A 6,938-nucleotide genomic window follows, 5' to 3' on the forward strand; every position below is an offset into this window, starting at 1 on the left:
TAGAAAGTCAGAGTAAGAAGATGACAAAATAAAATATTATGGAATCCTAAACTGCTGAGTGTGGACTAAACGGCTAAACGAGCTAGTTGGGATAGGTAGATATCCTCCATGGTCAGTACTCTGACCGGACGTTGTGCATGTCAAGCCAAAGTGACCTAGCTAGATCCTCTGATGCAGCCTCTATCGATGTTGTGTAGTCCTCTGCAGTCGTGGGCGTCTAGATCTCCCTAGATCAGTCGCTCATTCGATCATTAGAGAGATAGGGAAGTAGAGAGTGAGAGAGAGAGAGAGAGAGGTAAGTAGAGAGAGAGAGAGAGAGAGAGAGAGAGAGAGAGAGAGAGAGAGAGATAGGAAATAGAGAGATAGAGAAAGAGAGTTATATATATATATATAGAGGGAGAGAGAGAGAGAGAGACAGAGACAGAGACAGAGAGAGAGAGAGATAGGGAAGTGGAGCTCCAGGAGTTATGGCAGAGAAATAGGAAAATAGAGAAATAGAGAGAGATAGGAAAATAGAGAAAGAGAGATAGCGAGAGAGAGAGAGAGAGAGAGAGAGAGAGAGAGAGAGAGATAGCGAGAGCGAGATCGAGAGAGAAAGAACGAGAGATAGGGTACGTAGACAGAGAAGAAACTATGGAACTAAAAGAGGCAAAGGGGTTTTGCCTGCTACATGCATTGCCATGTACACCTGGGAGTGCATGTATGTGTCTACCCATATAGGATTTGACCAATAAAGACGATATTTTGACCCGGTGGTCCTGATCTCCGTACACCTCTGGACCGAGGTGTACGGAGATTGGACAAGACTAGAGAATGCGAGGTAGTTTACATTGTGAGGAGTATATATATATATATATATATATATTAAAACAACATTCATAATCATTGTAGATGGCAACGTCATCAACTAACATGGAGGAAAAGATTGCATGCTCGTGCACGCTCTGCAAGTATCAAATCCTGCGCAAGCGTAGAATATGTAATGAGCATGTTCACAAGTACGGAGAGTTTGCTAGAGAAACCGTACAAAATCTGCGATACGACTCCTACGGAACGGGCATTGATTTCCACCACATAGCACCTACATCTGAGAGAGAGAGAGAGAGAGAGAGAGAAAAAAGATTATGCGTGAAGGTCCGACCAATATAGAGCCACGGATGGAAGCAGAAAAGGTCTTACAGACAGAAGACGACGGCATGGAGGAGATGTTGGATGCCTTCTTCCAGACAAGCGAGGAGAACGCGAACGAAGCAGCACCAGAAGCCGTGCGCCTATCTCCTGAAGACATGTTGAGAAAGTTGGCACGTCAACCAATCTATGAAGGCGCCAAAATATATGTGCTTCGTACTTGTCTGGCGTTTTTGAATCTTCAGTCAGTGTACGGGTGGTCAGATGCAAGCGTCAGTGCTTTGTTTAGGTACGTAATTTACAAAAGAGATTTTTCGATTGCAACGGTGATGTGCTCGGAGAGCTTTAATTTTAATTTAATGTGGCTTAAACAGGTTATTGCGGGAGCAACTTCTCCCGGCTGGCAATGAAATGCCTCCCTCCAGGCCAGACGCAAAGCAACTTCTGACCTCAGTTGGCTTGGACTACAACAAGATTCATGCATGTCCAAATGATTGCATTCTTTTTCGCAATGAATTCGTAGATTGTCTGTCGTGTCCTAAGTGCGGAGCAATGTGCTACAAACAAGATACAGTTGGCGAGACAGTGCCAGCTAAAGTGTTGCGGCATTTCCCTATTATTCCTAGGATAAAAAGCATGTTTCGTTGTGGTTCCATTGCAAAGTTGATGTGGTGGCATTCTACGAATAGATCCACTGACGCAACATTTAGGGTGCCCGCTGATTCGAAGGCTTGGAGGCACATTGAAGATACTTGGCCACATTTTAAGAGTGAACCACGCAATTTGCGTTCGGGCATGGCAATGAATGGAGTCAATCCATTTGGCTTGAGAAGCTCGTCATGGAGCACTTGGCCTGTGTGTCTTGTCAATTACAACCTCCCGTCGTGGCTTGCTATCAAGAAGGGTCATTTGATTTTAAGCTTGATTGTACCTGGTAAGTTCAAAGCAAAAAACATGGATGTTTATCTAGCTCCACTAGTTGACGAGCTCCAGGAGTTATGGCATGGGATTGACATAGCAGATGCGGTTGAACCAGTAGGACAACAGCATGCAAGGATCCATGGACTTCTTATGTGGACTATGCATGATTGGCCAGGATACGGAGAAGCTTCTGGTAATGGTTATTGATTTACAAAATTCTCGCTATTCACAAGCCCTTTGCCTTGGCCTGATTCATGCTTTGATATATGCAGGACTAACAACTTCGGGATACAATGCATGTCCAATTTGCGGGCAGTCTTTGGATGTGCGCTATTCTACCTCTCTTCAAGGTGATTACTTCTGGTCGCAATGCAACGGTACGCAGAGATGGAAACAAACTTGTGCAAATAGATTCTACAAAGACTTGGACAGATGCGAGCGACACATTTGCTCTCCCCGAACATTGCGAGCAAGTGGTCTTTGTACCGGACCCTCGAGAGCGACAATGGTGGTTTGTGGTTCAGGTTGCTCCAAGAAATAAACAAGTATTTGAAGGGCAAGATCTCCTGGAGGAAAGTCAGTCAGACGACGTCCATACTACTGTGACATTAGATGAGATGGACGAAGGTATGGCAGAGGAAGCTGACAGATATACAAGGGATGACACAGACGAGCCAGAATTGACACTTGTAGATGAAGATGCAATGGATGAAGACAATCTACCATAACGAGTTGGGGCAGAGTTATGTTTGCAATTAGAGATAGACGATGATACGGTGCAAGATCTTATCGATGATGCCTCACTCGTTGAGGCCTAGGCCTATAAGTGTTTGTGTGAAGACTTTGATTTAAAATTAAGCTTAAAGTTAATTTAAACAACTGTGTTCTGATGCTTTATTTTACTTTCTTTGTGCAGGACTTTAGTATGGCTGACAAGATTCCAGATCTCGCTTCCATGAGTGCAAATGCATTCATGGGCTTCGTTACACGAATGACGCCTGCTCAGATGGCAGAGGCTTCTCAGTACTGGGTAGCCAGAGGCACGGTTACTACACCTCCGGGCTTCACACCCGAGGGTCCGACGCCTAGGGGGGGGACGCCTACGGGGTTCAGGAAGCCTATGGGTACGACGCCTTCTTCTCCCATCACGGCCGCTTCGACACCTAGGGGTGGGGCAGAGGCGGGTACGGCCTCATCTCCGCAGCACAGGCGCACTCGCCGATCTCGGCGATCGTCAGGTGGAGGTGGTGGTTGCTATGGAGGAGGGTCCACAGATGCTTCGACCCCTCCTCGCTCACGACCCCCGTCTTACCCAAGCACACCTCTCGACACACCTCTTGGCACACCTCGGACACCTTGGGGGGCACACGATCGTAGTGTCTCTATGCTCTATACTGTACGGGGAGATGGTTCTGTTGACATGGATAGAGTCGGGACTGAGATGCGACAGCGGATTCGCCAGCTCGTGGAGCTGCAGTTTTCGACCATCATTCTGACGTCTTGGGATCAACAAGAAAAGGAAAAAGTCACTTACATAGTGGAGACCATCTGAGAGAGTACCAGCCTGCTCCAGGTTCTTCCGTTGTTTCAGCGCGGTGGATCAAGGGTGTTGCACGGGACACCATCAAACATCGACGAGATGCAGCTCGGAAGGCTTTCAGGACCGGCTCACCGAAGCCTTCGGGCATCCCACACGAGACGTGGCTGCAGATCAGGGAGGATGAGCGGACAGCGGCCACGTGGTTCAGACAGCAGCGTGAGGCCGCGCAGGTACGACAGATGACTAGGGGGACATCTCATCTTGGCAGCGGAGGCTTCGACACCTTTCGTTATGAGTTTGTGAGTTTCTAATCCAATCTTAACTATGGCATTTTTTAAAACGTGATGAATCATATATTCTTATTACTTTGATTTTTGTATAAAACGTAGAATCTTGCAATGCATCGAGCTCCATCATGCGAGGAGGAGTCAGATGGATATCGCAGAGGTATCTATGAAGTACTGAATGATCTTGAAACTTCAGAAGAGCCTGTAGACTGGGAGGCCTTACAGTCTCGCTGATCGCTTGAGGTGAGACGTTAATATGTGTGAGTTGATTTAATTAAGTCAGTATATGTGAAGTAATATCAATACTAATTTTGTGAGTTGTCCTATGTGTAGGTTGCGACGCCTAGTCATTAGTGGACCAGATTTCATCTATATGCTTTGTGAGACACAGACACACTTCGTGTCTCTTTTTTGTACAAACAGTTAGTGTTCAGACAGTTATTGTTTCCCTTATGGTTATGATTATTGTCATTGTCATTGTATAGACAGTTATTGTTTCTCTTTCTGGTTATGCTTATGGTTATTGTTAATTTTGTTTATGGTTATGGTTATCTGCATTATGGTTTTGATCAAAGTGGTTATAGCCGGTTATGGTTTTAAGTTATGGTTATGCTTTTAAGTTATGGTTATGGTTCGTTATGGTTATGCTTTTAAGTTATGGTTATGGTTCGTTATGGTTATGCTTTTAAGTTATGGTTATGCTTTTCAGTTGGTACGGTTGTCTTTCATTGGCCTTAAATCTCATGTGAGATCCTACATGGATAGCATGTAGGAGGCGTATACATGATATGGTTTTTTTTCAAAAGTTTATGTAAAAACAAAGGGAACTCTGCTGAAATTTTTGCGCGCGGGAGCATGGTTGATATTTTGGTGCTGCTCGCTTTCTTGGGCAGAGGGCACGAAGTCTGGCTGTGGCTGTGTCCATCTTTTAACTGGGCACAGGCCAGGCTACCTGTCCTCTGCCCAAGAAAAAAAAATTCTGCTATGGTCGTCGCTATGTGCGTCGCTATTCGCGTCGCTAATAGCAACTGGTTTCACAACGATGCGCATAGCGACGGGCCGCGTCGATATCTGCGTTGATAACACGTTTTTTTGTTGTAGTGAGAGAACGAAACTTCAAATATTTTTGGATTAGTGCTAGTTAGCAATATGATTATTTAGTAATTTATTCTTTCAAACAAAGAGAAATCTTGCTTAGAAAATTCAAGAGCTTAAGCATGAATTAATTTAGAATGGACATAACTCAATTGATGAAGACAACATGCAAAACCTTACTTTGGTGTATGCGATAGTGTTCTCTTTGATTTTGGGGAGTATTTAAAGAAGTATGTTTGTTGTAGACGGCTCTCTCCGCTTCTTTCCTTCTCTTGAAGACCACCAATTCGTTACTTGGAATGAGAGGACGAAAGGAGATAAGGGTGATTCAAGCTATGGAAAGCTTGAATGATAGGGGAGAGAATATGGAGAACGTTATGACAAGCTCAATTATGGTTCTGGCCATGGTTACTCATGGAGAGAAGATTTTGTGTGTAGGAGTGTGTGTAGGAGTGTGCGTAGAGGGTGTGTGTGTGTAAGAAGGCTTAACTCTATGGATTGCTCCAAGCTTACTCTCAAGCTTGTGTTCCAAAAAATGAAAGAGAGAAAGTAGTGAAGAGTGGAGAAAGGCTTCCTTTTATGATTTTTTGATGAGTGCTTTAGTTTATCATCAATAGCTTTTTAACCTTATCAAGATAAGTTTTCTTAATTTTTAAAACTTCTTCAATAATTTAGTTACTCACCTTATCCTTATCTTCCTTTTATCATCATCTTTATTTATTTTTTTACAAATTCTCTTGCAAGAAATCCTAATTTCTCATGCATTGGTTAAGTCCATGTTTCCACGACGTCAACCAAAAAAGTAACGTGGATATACTTCGGTGCTTGGATTTGGCCCGATTTTTATTTCTTGTTTTTTTTATCTGAATATTTATTATTATTATTTTTACTCTTTTTCTTTCAAGTTGGTGACTTTGAGGTGTTGGTCATGAGTACGAGCTAGAAGGAGGCCCTTACAAACTCCCCAACAAAAAGAAAGAGCTGCCCTTAGCGTGTAACAGTAATGAAGGCGTTTAGGGTTCTCCCACAAGCTTCCACTTTTGATATAAAATATTTGACCTCGGTTTGGCTTTATCAATAAGCAATTGTCCTATATAAGTTATGACATATCTACTCTTTCTTTAAACAGTCTTCAACTTCTTTGTAGACTTTACCTCCTTGCAGACCCATCCTTTCCTTACTTCCTTTACCCTTGTTTTTATGGCATCATGGCAACAGGATTTGGTCTTATTCTTAAGCATTTTGCAATTGCAAAATGCAAGCAAAGCTGTCAAGAGTGAATCTTAGAGAGTTACAAAAATCTACTCTTTCCAAAGCAAGGTTCTTTGATCCGACAAATGATATGGAGGCCTTCGCAAAACAGCATAAGGGTAAATCTCGGGGGTCAAGAACGCTTTTTAACAACATCCGACTGTTTAGGGTTGCTGAAGCTTTGGGCATTGGTCCCCAATTTTACTGTGTGTAATAAGATCACTCAATCATGGCTTCTCCAAAAGGTTATTCTCGTTGACACAATTTATCCCTTCTTCTAAGATACACTAGATCCGCATTTTGCTTTACCCCTTAGGGGTCCCTTTGTCTTCTCTCCTCATACCAGAGAGATTAGTGAAGCCATTTCTCATCAGGTCATTCTGATGGAAGAAAGACCTAACATGTGTCAAGCTTGTCTCTTTCTATTGTGACCATGCAATGGAAGGTATGGTCAATTTGTAAGTTTGTCCTTCTTCTTAATATGAATTCAAAGACTAGGGTTGAATTTCCATTTCTTGGCCCCATAAGGCTATCCAAGAAACTCCCTTTGTTCCCCTATTCTTTCATTTCTTAGATTTTGTGATTACTAGTGCTCTGCTTGTTGTAGTTTTTCCTTGTAATCATGAGATGTATCCATCAAGATAAGGATAAGAAGATATAATAAAGATATTTGTTTTGCAAGTGAAGTCTCTAAGAAAGAAAAAATCAAGATAAAG

This window comes from Adiantum capillus-veneris, chromosome 22 (assembly GCF_014529385.1).
Source record: "Adiantum capillus-veneris isolate H3 chromosome 22, ASM1452938v2, whole genome shotgun sequence".
In the NCBI taxonomy this organism is placed as follows: Eukaryota; Viridiplantae; Streptophyta; class Polypodiopsida; order Polypodiales; family Pteridaceae; genus Adiantum; species Adiantum capillus-veneris.